The following is an 18051-nucleotide window of genomic DNA, read 5'->3' as shown; positions in this document are numbered from 1 at the left end:
TTAGTGTAGGTTTAGAAATACAGATCTACGTTACTTTCTCACATTTACCAGCTTTTAAATAGAAGGATGTTCTAAGCCATTAGTACAAAGATGCTTGACATTTTCATGAAAGTGCAGGTAACTTAAGAAGAACAATAGTTTGGTTCTTCTGAAGGTCACTGCTTTTGCTGTTTCTTTTCATTTTTTTTCCCTTCAAAAATCGTATCTACCGCATTCGGCTGCTGGCCGAAAGACAGTGCTAATTTCTCAGTCATTCTGACATATTTGTTATCAGATCTCTCCAACTTTAGAATTGCCACAGTGATACGTGAACATTTGAAAGGTAAAACTCAAAACTGTATTCTCTTACACTTGCTATGCCTTTTTTATTGATAGTTATGAGCCTCATGTATCAAATTTGCTACTTTTTCTTGAGGCAAAAATTTTGAAAGTGAAATTCTGAGTTTTATTCTTTGTTATATCATTGGACTCTAAAATGTATGTCCAAGTAGATTCTTCCGTACTGTATAGTTTTGCATCATGTGGAGAACATTTGTAAGTAGGTCAACATACACGGTTTCTAGGCACCAACAAGGAGATAATTTGTTGTACCCATATTACAATATTGCCAGAGTAACAGGACTAAAATGACTCACTGGGTCCTTGGTTGCAGGGCTCGGTGCTGCACATGGTACTAAATTAAGGCTCAGAAGCCTGGGCAGTTGTGAAAGTCTCTTTGAGAGACTTTGAGAGGTCATAAGTGACTCTCCTCCAAAACACGAAAGCATCAAACAGGAGGACGTGATGGGCCGGGAGAAAAGAAAATATGGAAAGCGTAGAAGAAAAGACCTAAGGCCCCTCTTGCTCCCTGAGAATGCAACCCCAGGCTGATTATCATCTGTGAGTCTTAGAGGAGCCAAAAAAAAAAAAAAAAAAGCTAGTCCAGATGACAGCACCTTGCCCTGCATGATCGATCTAGAAGAATAAAAGAATAACCCAATGGCTGCCCTACTGGGTCAGAGCCAGGTCAAAAGGACCAGAGGACATTTGGAAGACACATCTGGATCTGAAAAGGAAGAATCTGTACATCTTCAATCGCTGTACCTGAGAGGACTTTCAGAAAGTACCCCTAAATCTTATAAGTTATATACCAATTGTACCTCAAAAAAAAAAAAATCACGAATCTGGTAGCCCAGAAAAGAAGAACTCTGCTTCATATACGAGCTATCGATACCTTGTCCTACGCATTCAGTCAGCACTTACTATTGCTTCCTGTGAATGCGATACTAAAAAGAGATAACAACCGAACAAACACATGGGATTCCCGTCCTCACACAGTTGACAATCTAATGAGGAGATGGAATCCGCACTCACCTGCCTTTTCTCCTTTTCTGCCTCCTTTGCTTGGTCTTCCTTATCTGCTTACCACTGGATGTTCAACAGACTGAGCCAGCCAGGGGCCCCAGGATTTTTTCTAAATAAAAGAAGAAGATAAGAAAAAAATACCAGTGAGGGAGGAAAGTGTGTAAGAAATGAAAAGAGGAACCATTATAAAAATCCCATGGGGTTTTAAATAAAGTTAGAAGAAAATAAGAATGCCAAATTAATTATTTGTGGATTATTCTTTAGACCAGGGTTTTTCAAATTCAGCACCATTAACATTATGGGCCAGATCATTTTTTGCTATAGGGAACTGTCTAGTGCATTGTAGGGTATCTGATAGTATCCCAGGCACCCTTGTCTCTAGTTATGGCAATCAAACGTGTCTGCAGATGTTGCCAAATATTCCCTGGGAGGCAAAATTGCTCCCACTTGAGAACTATTGTTTTAAAAAGAAAGAGTTGGCGTGCCTGGGTGGCTCAGTCTGTAAGCATCTGACTCTTGATTTCAGCTCAAGCCATGATCTCACAGTTTCATGAGTTTGACTTCACACAGGGCTCTGTACGGACAGTGCAGAGCCCGCTTGGGATTCTCCCGCTCTTTCTGCCCTACCGCCCACCCCCCGCTTGTACCATCTGTGTCTCTCTCAAGGTAAATAAATAAACTTAGAAAAAAGAAAGACTCATTGAAGATTTGAAGCAGCAGATAACATAAAAACTAAAATCGATTGAACTGGCAAGACTTCCCATGCTAACTGGGTGGAGCAGGCAAGAGAAAAAAGTGAAGATATTTTTTGCAATATTCCTGCTCAAAGATTATAATAGAGTTCTGAAATACAAAAGAGGTCGTGGAATTGGAAATGACAGATTAAGTGTTATTTATTTACAGAGGGAGACACTCATTATGGGTATAGAATCAAACAGGCTTATCAACGTTTGTTGTTTTGACAATGGGAAGCAAAGACAGGAATCAAAGATGGCCGTGATAGGTTGAGCCTAATGGCAAGGTAGTGGTTGTGACAAAAGTGGACAATAGTGAGGGAAACAGATTTAAAAGGGAAGATGAGTTCAATTCTTTGAATTGCAAAATAGAAATGTACTAGAAGAACATCCAGATAGAAATGTCAAGCCAGAAATTGGAAAATTGAGAGTGAACTTTGGGGGGAAACTCAGGAGTGTAAACGTGGACTTAGAAGCCATTTATGAGGAAAGTAGAGTTGAAGTCATGTACTGAGATTGCCCAGGAGGAGAGTGCAAAACAGAAAAGGAACCAACCAGAGACAGATGGTCCATTTAAACACCTGTATCTAAATGGGTATCATATTGAAGGAAGAGAAGAGAGTAGTTGGAGGAGTAGCACAAGAGTAGGAAAACAAAGTGTCTAAAGAGACACGAAGGAGAGATTTTAGCAAAGGATGGTGGGTTAGTTGGTTAATGGTCGACCATTGGTACAAGAGGTTAAAGACTATGACAACAGAGAAAGTGGCTATTGGATTCAGTGAATAGTAAGTAGCTAGGGGGTGTTCAGAACGCAGTGTAGACACAGTGAACAGAAAATAAATTAGAATGAATTTAGAACCACATGGGTGCTGAAAAAGTAGGTATTTAATACCTCCATTGGTAAAGGGAAAAAGAAATAGAGCAACTGTGTTTCTCAGGACAGAAGTTGTGTCTACTTGTAAGTGACTGAGAAATTAAATATGAGTGATTGAAAATGCAAGAAAGGCAGAGAGAGACAAAAGAAGTGATATTTAATGGAGTGTGACTCCAGAGGAGATGAGAAAGTTTGGAACAAAGGCACAAATGTTCGATTTTCTCAAAGAGGAATGTGTTAGTCTCTAAAACTGGGAGAAGCAAAGAGTAAGAGATAATGCAGTGTGGTAATAAATTACAAAGTTGAGGATGATTCTCCAAACTATGTATTTTACATGTGATTTAATTTTTAAATGTTTACACCAAGCAGAGCCCTTTTAAATAGAAGAGTTGAACGTGATTTCCCTATTCAAGGGAGTACTTGCAAAGAGTATTCTGTACTAGTCTCTGAGCCAGGTGTTCATAGACCGAAGCCAGATTTTTATGGTATACTTTTATTATCCTGTTCAAACTAAATTCCCAGAACATCAGCACATGCTCGGTTAAATATGATATGAAAACACATTGCAAGTACAGAAATGTTATTTTTGGATTAGCCACAGATTTTGGTCTATATATAACTCCGTACTCCCCAATGACGGCCAGTAATCGTGTTATAATCGTAAAATATCTTCTTAAGTAAGCTTTATTTATAACTTACCCTGCAAATACCCAAGACTTGGCATCAAGAGAAAAGAAGAAAATAAGCAGAAATGTCATGCAACTTGGGTTTCATTTCTTAAATTCTCTGAGACAAGCTGTCTACTTCAAACACACCCTTTCATTCAACTTTCCTTTATGTACCAGCACATGAATGAAATAAGAGAATCCTATAATGTGAGACAAACCCAAATGTCAATAAATCAGAATGGCAATTATGTAAGTTGGGCAAGATTTTACTACTGCGCACATGATTTCCCATCCAGTAAATGAGAGGAAAACACTAGTGTTCTTTTGCCTTTGTTAAACTATTACTGTTTTGTTCTTTAATTTGTATTGTATGAAACTATTACAATTCCCAATAAAATATGAAGTTTCATTTGTCTTTGCCAATAATGATTCTTTTGCACCAAAAGACATATCAAAACCACAAAACAGCAGGGTGTGAACAAATAGCTGTGTCAAATTGGCCAAATATTGATAATTGTTGAAGCTGTGCGATGGGTACGTGGACTTCTTTGTGCTGTTCATGCTACTTTTGAGCATTTTCGAGTATGTCCTTTTTTAAATAAATAAGTAGTAAATATGGGGCGCCTGGATGGCTGAGTCAGTTAAGTGTCTGACTTCGGTTCAGGTCATGATCTTCCGGTTCCTGAGTCTGAGTCCCGAGTCGGGCTGCCTGCTGTCAGCACAGAGCCTGCTTTGGACCCTCCACCACCTCCCCTTTCTCTGCCCCTCCTCTTCTCACTCTCTCTCAAAAAAAAAAAATAAATAAACATTTAAAAAAATAGTGGCAAATAATTCTATTACAAATGTTTGCGAACATTTTCCCTCAGTTCCCAAAGACAAAAGCCTCATATTCCTGCTTTAGAATGTGGTAGGCAAATCAAATAGTGAAGTCCTTTTATGATGTGGTAGACAGAATGGCTCCATAGAAATACCCACACCCTAACCCCTGAGATGGAAAAACATATTACCTTACGTGACGATTAATTTTGTGTCACCTTGACTGGCATGGGATGCCCAAATGAAACATTATTTCTTGGCGTGTCTGTATTTCTGGCTGAGATTAGCGTCTGAACGGACAGACCCAGTAAAGTAAATTACCCTCCCCAGTGTGGGTGGGCCTCATCTAACCCACTGGGGGCCTGAATAGAACAAAAGGCAGAGAGAAGAGGAAACGACTTCTTTTTTCTGCCTCACTGATTGAGCTTGAACATCGCATGGCATCTTCTGCCCTCATCGAACTGGGATTCATACCATCAGATCCCCCAGTCCTTAGGCGTTTGGGCCTTGGACTGTCAGTACATCGTTAGCTTTCCTGGATCTCCAACCTGCAGACACAGATCATGGAACTCCTCAGTACCCATATAATCACATAACCCAATTCCTCATAATAAATCAATATATATTTTTAAATAAATATTATGTTTAAATATATATGTATAATGCATAATATACATTATGTCATGTTATTATATAATATTAATAATGCATTATAATATATAATATATAATAATGTATATAAATCATTATATATTTGAACATATTCAAATAGGATATATACACGTATCCCATCAGCTGTTTCTCTGGAGAATCCTGACTAACACAACAACCTCATGTGGCAAAGGGGACTTTACAGATATAATTAAGTTTCTAGACCTAAACCAGGAAGAACAGCCTGGATTATCCTATGCAAGAGGGGGTAACCTCATCACATGAGCCTTTAAAAGCAGAGAACTTTCGGGGCATCTATGTGGTTCAGTCGGTTAAGCGTCCAGCTTCGGCCTAGGTCATGATCTTGCCGTTCCAGAGTTCGAGCCTGGCCTCGGGCTCTGGGCTGAGGGCTCAGAGCCTGGAGCCTGTTTCAGATTCTGTGTCTGCCTCCCTCTCTCTCTCTCTCTGCCCCTCCCTCCCCAACTCACACTCTGTCTCTCTCTCTCTCTCAAGAATAAATAAACATTTAAAAAAAAAAAAAAAAGGCAGAGAACTTTCTCCAGCTGGAGGCAGAGCAGATGCAACAGCAGAAGAATCCGAGGAAGTCAAAGCATGAGGAGGACTCCACAGGAAGTTGCTGGTTTGAAGGTGGGGGGCAACATGGTGAGGAATTCAGGTGACCTCACGGAGCTGGGAGAGGCTCCTGGCTGACAGCCAGCAAGGAAACAGGGACCTCACCTCTGCAGTCTGAATAACCGAATTCTGTCAACAGCTTGAATGAGCTTGGAAACAAATTCCCCCTCAGAGCCTCTAGATAAGCGTCCAGCTTGCCAACAACTTAATCTCAGCCTGTGCAACTCTGGCCAGAGGAGCCAGCTGAGCTCACCAAGCTCCTGACGTACAGAACTGGGGATAATAAATTGTGATTGTTTTGAATGGCTACATTTGTGATACCTCTAAGATGGCCATAGGTAACAAATACATCCTACTTAACATAACAAAGACCCAATAGCTGGACATTTTAGGTTTTTTTTTTTTTTTAACATTTATTCATCTTTTGAGACAGAGCTCAAGCAGGGGAGGGGCAGAGAGAGAGGGAGACACAGAATCCGAAGCAGGCTCCAGGCTCTGAGCTGTCAGCACAGAGCCCGACGCGGGGCTCAAACTCAGAGACCACGAGATCATGACCTGAGCCAAAGTCGGCCACCCAACCAACTGAGCCACCCAGGTGCCCCTGAACATGTTAAAAGACATTCCTAACATGAAAGGTAAGACAATGAGAAGTTATTATAATGTCTTACTTATTATACTGGGAAAATATATAAAAAGAAATTGTGGTAGGGAAACGCATTACATCACATGTGATAGCACGTGCCTGATGGGTATATAAATTGGTCCAAAGTTTGGGGAGAGTAATTGGTAATGTGTATAAGAAATCCGGATAACATGTTTGACGTAAAATTCCACATCTATTTTTTAAGTAAAGAATTCCAGTAGTATTTCTTACCTTTGACCAGTAATCCCACATCTATATACCAAGAAAATAATGTAGATGCATATTACATGAAAAAAACAGTACAGTGTGAACAAAAATTAAGCTGTAAAGATGATCATCATAGCACAGCATAGAATAGCAAAGTTGGTAACGATCTAAACATCCAACAAAAGGGATTGGTTAAGTTAGGGGACACCCACATAATGAAATTCTGTGAAGCCAGTTCAAATCATGTGGTAGATAGTGTTTGTTAGCATGGAAAAGTCTTTCAAGGAAAAAGGCAACAAAATAGCATTACAATCCAATGTCAGAAAGTATATGCACGAAAATGTCACCAATTTGATCCTTTCTGCTGGTCTGCATCTTTTGATTTTTTCCTTTATGATCATAGATTTCATAATAGACTCACAAAAAAAATGTTCTTTTTAATACAGTTTACAAATCTGTGCATTTATACAAATTTCCAGAAGGTTATTTACTCAATTAGGACAAAAATGATTGCAGATATTTCAGGACAAATGACAAAATATTTCTTCTGTATTTGGAGCAAAACATTAAGACAAAGAACGTTCTCCTATTTCTCAGATGTTCGTGGATGTTGTATAAGAAAATTCATCACTAGTTTTAGCTCATCAAAAATATACCCACTATCCCTCTACCATCAATACATCCTTTCTTTCTGTTCAGATTCTTACCCGCTTTCATTGGTCAGACTCATTCCTCGGAACCTACCTGATATGCAGTGCAAGAGCTTTTACTGAACATAAACTAAAACAAGAAATACTCTCCTGTCCTCAGTCCCCATCTCTTCCTGCACGACCACAGACACTGTATCTGAAAGTTTTGTGTCCACACATGGGCTGGAGAATGAAACACGATTCTATTGATTCTGAACATATCAAAGATTGTGGTAAAATTTGGCTTCAAGGGAGAAAGGAAGTGAAAAATTAGTTCTTGGAGAGAAGTACGTATCTGAGACAAATCTGAAATAGACATTTAAAGAGATTTTTCTCAATTTCAACCTTCAGTTCTTGTATTGACTAGCATAGGATGACGTTTTAACCAAAATCAAAACATATTTGAAATATGTTGTGTATTTACTTGTTGCTAAGTCCCTGGTTGTTATTAAAGCATTTGAGGCAAGCATTGGGGTTGGTTCTTTAAAAAAAAAAAAAAAAATCCATTTCCATTTTGCGCACTAGTATGCTGGAGAATTAATTGTACACATTTTCATGCTGGTGAGTTGAAATCAGAAAATGCTACAATCAAGCTTTTTTTTCTTGGAGATCCAGTTAATGCATAACATTATTTCATCCCCTCCCAACCCATCAGGAAGACCTGAACTAGCTCTACAAGCATCACAGTTAATGCAGTCTCTTGGCTTTTAGTCTCCCTATTAGTCTTGGTCAGCTGAGAATCATGGATGTCAGCAACATCCACCGCATCCCATAGAATCTGTAGGGCCAAGTGGCTGCGAAGTTAAGTACTCATTGGCTAGTCCTTCTTTGACCCTATGTGGACCCTGCTTAGGATGCAAAGATATATCAGGTGAATGAAGCAGCATATAATCATAGAAACCAGGGGTGCAGACCATGTATGCAAGAGCAGACTTTCTTACTAGTGCAAACAAGTACAAACATGGCAAACTAGACAAAAATGTTACTTGGATATACCAGGGTCTAGCTTTATTGCTAACGAAACCAAATTCCTAATAGTATCGTGTTAAATAACAATGGACACAGCATATGGATGGACTAGAAATAGGCAGATCGGAGGCAACAGAAAGTAATAGCATTGTCAAAAATTTATTTCATCTTAAGCCAATTCAGCATGTGTCCCGTGTTCAGTTATTCCAAAAATTAATTATATATTTTTAGATTTCCCAATTTCCTTCTTTAGCCCTCCTATTCCCTTAATGCTTGGGCATTTTAAACCGTTATGTATTATCCTTCAATTTAATATCATATTTAGGGGGTGCCTGGGTGGCACAGTCAGTTGAGTGTCTGACTGTGGATTTGGGCTCAGGTCCTGATATCAGAGTCATGGGATCGACCCCGCGTCGGCCTCTGCAATGAGAGTGGAGCCTGTTTGGGATTCTCTCTCGTTCTTTCCCTCTGCCCCTCTCCCCCACAAGTGCACTTTCTCTCTCCCCCCGCCTCTCTCTCAAATAAAATAATAATAACATCATATTTAGGAAGTATCTGTGGATTTTGTTATAAAGTAATGTAATGGGGTGTTCCTCTCTGTTGGGAGCTAGCAATAGTTCAAAATAAATATATACCAGAGTGAAAAGGGATAAAACCTTTAGCTTGTAGATATAGATATAGATATAGATATAGATATAGATATAGATATAGATAGATATCATATTGGCATATATATTGATATTGATTTTATATATTTTTTGCATATATATATATATATTAAATATATATTTATTCTGGTATAAAACTTTAAGAAGAAGGAGCCAAACAGAGTTTTTCTGTAAATAGAATCCCATTCATAATCCAGCAAATATTTATTCAGCAAATGGTATATAGGAAATAAACACTTCCTGTTGATGTGCTGAATCAAAGTGATGAAAGATAGCCCCAACCCTGAAGGAGATGAATAGATGATATTTTTACATCAACCACAGGAGTGATACAAGCGAATGGAAATGATCAAGGCAAAACAAAATAAAGCAAAACAAAACCTTTATGGAGCAGGTGAAATTTAAAATGGGCCTTGGAAGTTGGGGAGGTTTTCCATACGGTGGTTTTAAGCCACAAGTTCCTGTTTTAATGTTATAGTACATCTGATGAATATTGTTCACATCAACATATACCCAATATTAACATGGAAACAACCAACTCCACTAATAAGTAACCAATTATCTATAATTTTCTTTCTCATACTTATTTAGAGTAGTGATTCTCCCCTAGAGCATGCATCAGAATTTCCTGGGAAGTTGGTTGCAATGGATCATTGGGCCCCACCAATGCTTCTGATTTAGTAGGTCTGGGTGGGACTCAAGCATTTGAGTTCCCAGGCAATGCTGACTCCACTGGTCCAATAACCACAATTTGAGAGCACCTGGGATGGATCCCTGCCTTCGCAACATGCTGGCTGATATTCAGAAAGGTCTCAGCCTCTCAAGACTCAATTTTACCATTTATAAAGGTAATGACATTGGTAATGATGATTCCTATCTTCTAAGCCTGTTTGGGGAATTAAATTAAGCAATGCACATAATCCAGAGCCTGATATAGTAAGTGCCCTCCACTCAATAGCAATGATGGCTTCCCCACCAGGGGAAGCTAGTGGGTAAGTGTATGCCAAGTGCTATGGCCTGAACATTTGTATCCTTCCCAAATTCACATGTAAGGCCCTAAAACCCAATGTGATGGTATTTTGAGGTGGGGCTTTGAGGGGTAATTAGGTTTATTTATTTATTTATTTTTGAATCTTTGGACATTAGCTCCTTTATTCCTTTTTTTTTTTTTTTGTCCTTTCTTTCCTACTCAAGGACTTTTTCTAATTTTTTTTTCAATATATGAAATTTATTGTCAAATTGGCTTCCATACAACACCCAGTGCTCATCCCAAAAGATGCCCTCTTCAATGCCCATCACCCACCTTCTGCTCCCTCCCACCCCCCATCGACCCTCAGTTTGTTCTCAGTTTTTGAGAGTCTCTTATGCTTTGGCTCTCTCCCACTCTAACCTCTTTTTTTTTTTTTCCTTCCCCTTCCCCATGGTTTCTGTCAAGTTTCTCAGGATCCACATAAGAGTGAAACCATATGGTATCTGTCTTTCTCTATATGGCTTATTTCACTTAGCATCACACTCTCCAGTTCCATCCACGTTGCTACAAAGGGCCATATTTCATTCTTTCTCATTGCCATGTAGTATTCCATTGTGTATATAAACCACAATTTCTTTATCCATTCATCAGTTGATGGACATTTAGGTTCTTTCCACAATTTGGCTATTGTTGAGAGTGCTGCTATAAACATTGGGGTACAAGTGCCCCTATGCATCAGTACTCCTGTATCTGAGGGGTAATTAGGTTTAGATGAGATCATGAGACAGTGTCCCCATGATGGGATTAATACCTTAAAATAATTAGAAGAGACACCAGAGCCTGCTCTTTTCTTATCTCTCTCTCCCTCTCCTCTGCTCCTCCCCACCCCTGCCAGCAGGCACCAAGGAAAATCCATGTGAGCACACAGGTAGAAGGCAGCTGTCTATAAGCCAGGAAGCAGATCCTCACCAGACACTGCATCTGCCAGCAACTTGATCTTAAACTTCCCAGCCTCCATAACTGTAAGAAATAAATATTTGTCATTTAAGCCTCCCAGTCCATGAGAGCAGACTAAGACATCAAGGACTCAGTGTGAGCTATGGGATGGAGGTGGCAATGGATCATTCATGTTCAGAGAATGGCATTTAGGACAAGCCAGGATATAACCTTCATGCTGGGGACAGGAGGAGAATCTCAGAGGACCTCACCGAGAATGGGGAAGAACCCTGGAATTCCTTGGGCACCTCTTTCTCCCCAATTGTCTGATGTTTCTGGAAGCGATTAGCCTCTACTTTCTGTCAAAATGTCTATTATTTCTGGAAGAACAACAGAAGTACTCATATAGTTAGCCACCAATCATAAAAGTAGAAATGACTTTAGCTGCTCAAAGCATGTGCTAAATATAATTGAGCAAAGAAGAGTTTGATATTCCCAAGGCAGAAGAGCAGTGAAAACTCCACATACAAGAACTCTATTAATGTCCCAAGAGGACCCTCACAATGAGGCTGTGCAGAGTCCTATATACCAGAGAGGCACTTAAGCATCCTTTTCATTAACCTCAGACTGAAAGCTACTTATCCTTTTGCTTTGAAACTGACCCCTAGTGATTTGCAGTTGAGGTTGAAATGTTTATATAATTCAATTTCACAACTTACTGTAAAGCTACAGTAATTGACATTAGGTATTGAGTATTAGTGTGAGAATAAATAAATAGACCAATGAAATGCACAGTAGGTTGAGTGGTAGCCCCAAAAACATGTATCTGTGTCCCAAACTCCAGAACCTGTGAATGTGATCTTATTTGGAAAAACAGATGTGATCAGATTGTACATGTAGTTAAGGTGGGTCCTAAATCCAATCACAGGCATCCTTGTAAGAGAAAAGCAGAGGGACATTTCAGACTTCAGACCCACTGGGAAGAAAGCAGAGATTGGAATCATGCCGAGAAATGTCTGGAGCCACCAGAAGCTGGAAGAAGAAATGATTCTCCCCAGCAGCCTACAGAGGGAGCTTAGTCCTACAACATCTGGATTACAGACTTCCAGTATCCACAACTGAGACCATTTCTTTTGTCTTAAGCCCCCATTTTGGTAGTAGGTTCCTCGGGCCACCCTAGGAAAGTAATACAAGAAGAAACAAAAGAGATTCCAAACACAGATCTACCTTTACAGAATAACTTGAACAACACAGGATTGCAATTCAGTTGAGAAAAGAAGATCTTTTCAATAAATGTGTTTGGGTCCATTGAATATTTATGAGTGGAAAAAAAATGACCTTTATCTCCAAAATTAATTTTATACAGATTATAGACCTAAACCTGAAAGCTAAAATAAATCAAGCTTCTGGATGAGAACACAGAACATCTTCATAACCTTGAGACAGTCAGATTTCTAAAAAGGACACACACAAATAAAAAGTCTCACCACAAAATAAAATACTGATAAATATGATGTCGTAGACAGAAATAATAGCTCCCCAAAGATGTCCAGGTCTCAATTCCCAGAATCTGTGTGTGTATTAGACTACATTGCAAAAGAGAATTAAGGTTGAAATGGCATTAGGGTTACTGGTTTTGAAGATAGAGGAAGGGAATACAAGCCAAGACATGCAGAAGCTGCATTCCTAGAAGCTAGAAAAATCAAAGAAATGAATTCTCTCCTGGAGCCCACAGAAAGGAGTACTGTCTTGATCTTAGCCTAGTGAGAGTTGCGTCTGACTTCTGATATGCAGAACTGTATAATAAGAAATGTGTTGTTTTAAGCCACTAAGTTTGTTACAGCAGCCGTAGGAAACAAATTCATATGACTTCATTGAAAATTAAGAGCACCTTTTTATGGGAAGACCATCAGGTACTGGAAAGGCAAGACACAAACTGAAAAACGATATTAATTATAAATCTATCCCACAGTGAACTTGTGTCCAGAATTTAGAGGTAACTTCCACAAATCTATAATCAGATGACACACAGCCCAATTTTTTAAATGGGCAAAAAACTCGAAAAGGTATGTCACAAAAGAATCAAAATGAGCAACAAAAGTTGAAAAGATATTCACAGTCATTACTCATCGGGAGAAGATAAACTGAAGCCCTATAAGACAAACCTACGCCCACAGACTGTCTAAATTAAAAAGACTGTCATATAAAGTGTTGGCAAGGATATGAAGCAAATTGAACTCTCAAACCTTGCTGGTGGAGTGTGAATTGGCACAACCACTTTGGAAAGTTGCTTGGTACAACCTCCTGAGGTTAGACTTCTTTCTATCCACAATCCGACTCCTATAGGAATCCTAATTAGAATGTCCAAAGCAGCTTTATTCAGAATAACCACAAACTGGAAATAATTCAAATGCCCCAAATAAGGAAAACGGAAAAATAAATTGAAGTATACTAACATAATGCAATACTGCACTGGAATTAAGAAGAGCGTGTATTCAAATACACACTCAAGGCATGAATGAATCTCATGGCCACTGTGTTGAGTGAAGGCAGCCACACATAAAATTGTCCGTATGATATAATTCCACGTGTACGAAGTTCAATAACAGAACTACTAGATAATAATAGAAATCAAAATAGTGGATGTTTCTGAAGAGAGCGTAGTTACTGTCTGAGAAAATAGAGGGAAACTTATGGGATGTTTGAAATATTCAGTATCTTGATATGGATACTTTTAAAACTCAGCAAGTCTTACAGTTAGGATACTGTTTCACCCACTTTACTCCATGTATGTTACACTTTAAAATAAAAACATAAAAAGTAAAATAAAATTTAAAATTATGCTCAGATTTCTAGGATGTAGGAGATAGGGATTTCCAAGTAAGTAAAGGCTCAGGCATATAATACCTAGAACACAATCAGGCTAGGACTGGCTAGGACTCTGACCTCCCAATGTTGCTTAGCACCACCTAAACAGCCACCTAATTTGGACCACCTGTGACCCAAGGCATCCTGATCCTCCCTTTACCCTAGACTCCCAAATCTTTCTTTTAAAAAAAAAATTATTTTACATTTATTTATTTTTGAAAGACAGAGAAACAGAGCACACGTGGGGAGGGGCAGGGAGAGAAGGAGACAGAACCCAAAGCAGGATCCAGGCTCTGAGCTGTCAGCACAGAGCCCGAGGTGGGGCTCAAACTCACAAACTGTGAGATCATGACCTGAGCCAAAGTCAGACATTTAACCAACTGAGTCACCCAAGCACCCCTGGACTCCCAAATCTTTCTGAGGCCCAGGATTCCTCTGAAAGTTGGTTCACAGCCAGACATCTTACCTGAAAATGAAAAATCTCCAAAAGAGACAATGTAAAACAAAAAGATGATTCTCCTAGAGAATGGATGGGGGATGACAGAAGGATTTCCTTCTAGGGGGGGTTGAGTTCCCTCTAGAGGTTAAAATATATGGCCAACAGAAGCTATTTAAAAAAAATGTACAGCAGGAAAGCAAGCTAGCATATTATAGAGTCAACCCCTCAACTCTCAACCTCTGTTTTTACAATCTTTATTTTAGGGGTGCCTGGCTGGTTCAGTCAATTAAGCATCTGACTCTTGATCTCAGCTCAGGTCTTGACCTCAGGGTTAGGAGGTTAAGCCCTGCATTGGGTTCCAAGCCCCCCTACCAAGAAAAGGAACTTCCCTTGTTGGGACTCTGTACAATCTTTCCTTTAAATAAGATACCAAGTACTGACCAAAGTTACATAAAATTGCCTAAACACGAAAGCCAGTTACATGTCACCAAGCCTCAACCTCCTTTTTCCAATCTTATCTCCTTTTATCCCCCTTATACACTTCCTAAGCTCCAATCACACAACGCCCTTGGTGAATGAAAATCATTACCTGATACAAAGTAAAGGCTCAGTGAAGATTTTCTGAATAAACAGATGACTGTCCATACCCTCTCAGCTAGCATCATCCCAGATTACTGTCCTCCCCATCCCCGCCTTTAGAAATGTTGCTTCTTCCTCCAGGCTCATCCACTGACATCTTTTCCACGAAGTATCTTCTGCCCCTCCCCCCCCCCAGCCCAAGTTAAAACTCTCTCTTCTTTGTGCTCCCATAGATATTGTTTGTAAAACTGTTATAAAGCTTGCTCTATCCTTCTTCATAATCCACACTTACACTCTCTCCTCTGATGAGGAAAATCAGGGCCCCCCATCACAATCAACAGAAACTGATTTCATGTGTTCAAAATTTAGTTCAGGGGCGCCTGGGTGGCTCAGTCGTTAAGCATCCGACTTTGGCTCGGTTCATGATCTCACAGTTCGTGAGTTTGAATCCCACATCAGGTGAGCACGAGCCCCGCTTTGGGTGAGCTCGAGCCCAGCTTTGGGTGAACACCAGCCTGGTTTAGGGTGAGCAGGAGCCCCAACGTCAGGTAAAACATGAGCCCTGGGTGAGTCCTGCTTCTCTCTCTACCTCTTTCTCTTTCTCCCTGCCCCTCATAGGATTCTCTCTTCTCTCTCTCTCTCTCTCTCTCTCTGCCCCTCACTCTCTTTTGCCCTCTCAAAAAAAAAAAAAAATTCAACATACAGACAATACTTTATATGCTGTATTCCCTCATTGTCATTATTCCCTTTGTTCTCTGGAACAAATATGGTGGCTCCATTGTTTTGTTTTGTTTTTTAAATAAACCCGAACACCTTTTCACAGGTATATCTTGCATTGTTTACTACAATTCTCCTTGTTTTCAAAATGTAAATTCAGGGGCACCTGGGTGGCTCAGTCAGTTCCGCATCCGACTTCCAACTTCCCCTCAGGTCATGTGCTGACAGCTGGGAGCCCAGAGCCCAGCTTCAGATTCTGTATCTTCTCTCTCTGCCCCTTCCCCACTCCTGCTCTCTCTCTCTCTCTCTCTCTCTCTCTCTCTCTCTCAAAAATAAATAAAACATTAAAAAAATTTTTTAATACATTTTTTAAAAACATAAATTTGAATCTGTAAATACACATATGACCTCCATGGTATCTTTTCCACCCGGTTTTCAAAATATATACTTGAATCTCTCAAAAGTATAAGTTTATAAGTGTATTTATTTTTGAGTACAAGGGACTCTCTCCTCTTCACATCCAAAAACAACACCCAGAAAGATCACGGGTGTCTTGGGTTTTATTCACATATAAAAAGAGAACTAAAATAATCCTGGGCTCCTGGCTGGCAGGCCATCCGCCTCATTTCTCTCTGTGTACAGATTTTTAAATAAATGTGAAGTCTGTGGGCTTATTCTTACAAGATGGGGTAGGGGCACCCGGGTGGCTCAGTCACTTAAGCATCCAGCTTCGGCTCAGGTCATGATCTCGGGATTCACCAGTTCAAGCGCTGCATCAGACTCCGTGCTGACAGCTCAGAACCTGGAGCCTGCTTCAGAGCCTATGTCTCCCTCTCTCTCCCCCTCCCCTGCTCACACTCTGCCTCTCTCTCAAGAATACATAAAAACATTTTAAAAAATTAAGAACGACAAGCTGTTATAGCTAAGAGGAGCTGGAGCAACAAAGATCCTTTTTTTTAAAATTTAAATCCAACTTAGTTAACATACAGCATAATAATGGTTTCAGTAAAGTTTAGTGATTCATCACTTATATATGACACCCAATGGTCATACCAAGTGCCCTCCTTAACGCCCACCACCCATTTAGCCCATCCCTCCACCCACCTCCCCTCCAGCAACCCTCAGTTTGTTCTCTGTAGTTTAGAGTCTCTTATGGTTTGCCGCCATCATTGTTTTTACCTTATTTTTCCTTCCTTTCCTTTATGTTCATCTGTTGTGTTTCTTAAATTCCACATGTGAGTGAAATCATGTGATCTTTATTTTTGATTGACTTCTTTCGTTTCGCATGGTACCTTCTAGTTCCATCCACATTGTTGCAAATGGCAAGATTACATTCTTTTTGACTGCCAAGTAATATTCCAGTGTGTGTGTGTGTGTGTGTGTGTGTGTGTGTGTGTGTGTGTGTGCGTGTGTGTGTATACACCACATCTTCTTTATCCATTCATCCATCGATGAACATTTGGGCTCTTCCCATAATTTGACTATTGTTGATAATGCTGCTATAAACTTTGGGCTGCATGTGCCCCTTTGAATCAGCATTTTGTATCCTTTGGATAAATATGTAGTAGTGCAATTGGTCACAGGGTAGCTCTATTTTTAATTTTTTGAGGAACTTCCATACTGTCTTCCAGAGTGGCTGCACCAGTTTGCATTCCCACCAACAGTGCAGAAGTGTTCCCCTTTCTCCACATCCCCACCAACACCTGTTGTTTCCTGGGATGTTCATTTTAGCCATTCTGACAGGTATGAGGTGACACCTCATTGTGGTTTTGATTTGTATTCCCCTGATGAGGAGCAATGTTGAGCACCTTTTCATGTGTCTATTTGCCATCTAGATGTCTTCTTTGGAAAAGTGTCTGTTCATGTCCTCTGCCCATTTCTTCACTGGATTATTTGTTTGTTGAGTGTTGAGTTTAATAAGTTCTTTACAGATTTTGGATACTAATCCCTTACCCAATATGCCATTTGCAAATATTCTCCCATTTTGTCAGTTGCCTTTTAGTTTTGTTGATTGTTTCCTTTTGCTGTGCAGAAGCTTTTTATCTTGATGGGGTCCCAATCATTCATTTTTGCTTTTATTTCCCTTGCCTCAGGAGACATGTCTAGTAAGAAGTTGCTGCGGCTGAGGTCAAAGAGGTTGTTGCCTATTTTCACCTTGAGGATTTTTATGGCTTCCTGTCTTACATTTAGGTCTTTCATCCATTTTGAGTTTATTTTTGTGCCTGGTGTAAGAAAGTGGTCCAGGTTCAGTCTTCTAAATGTCACTGTCCAATTTCCTCAACACCATTACTGAAGAGACTGTCTTTTTTCCATTGGATATTCTTTCTTGCTTTGTCAAAAATTAGTTGGCTGTACATTTTTGGGTCCACCTCTGGGTTCTCTATTCTGTTCCACTGATCTATGTGTCTGTTCTTGTGCCAGTACCAAACTGTCTTGATGAGTCTGGAATTCTTCCAGCTTGAAGTCTGGAACTGTGATGTCTCCAGCTTTCATTTTCCTTTTCAACATCCCTTTGGCTATTCAGGATCTTTTCTGGTTGATAGTGGAGTGGGCTACAGGATGGGAGCTAAGTGAGCATATGATAAGACCTCTGTCCTGCTTTGACAGAGTAGCCCCCGCCCCTTATCTTCTCTCCACCACCAAGAG

At 39.8% G+C, this 18051-nt stretch overlaps 1 long non-coding RNA gene across 2 annotated transcripts in view; it reads right to left on the bottom strand.

Annotated features, from left to right (window-relative positions):
- Positions 1-18051, bottom strand: part of LOC128315132 (uncharacterized) — a 62209-nt gene that overhangs the window by 28427 nt on the left and 15731 nt on the right. The window contains exons 3-5 of one of the 2 annotated variants that reach the window (XR_008297581.1): positions 4628-4984; positions 3652-3820; positions 1354-1453 (exon numbers count right to left, since the gene is read on the bottom strand). This is a non-coding gene — a long non-coding RNA (uncharacterized LOC128315132). The remainder of the gene's footprint in view (positions 1-1353; positions 1454-3651; positions 3821-4627; positions 4985-18051) is intronic. The other variant, XR_008297582.1, reaches the window with a different exon arrangement.

This window comes from Acinonyx jubatus, chromosome C2 (assembly GCF_027475565.1).
Source record: "Acinonyx jubatus isolate Ajub_Pintada_27869175 chromosome C2, VMU_Ajub_asm_v1.0, whole genome shotgun sequence".
NCBI lineage: Eukaryota > Metazoa > Chordata > Mammalia > Carnivora > Felidae > Acinonyx > Acinonyx jubatus.
The sequence above is the reverse complement of the archived record's forward strand: the minus strand, read 5'-3'. Positions and strand labels throughout refer to the sequence as shown.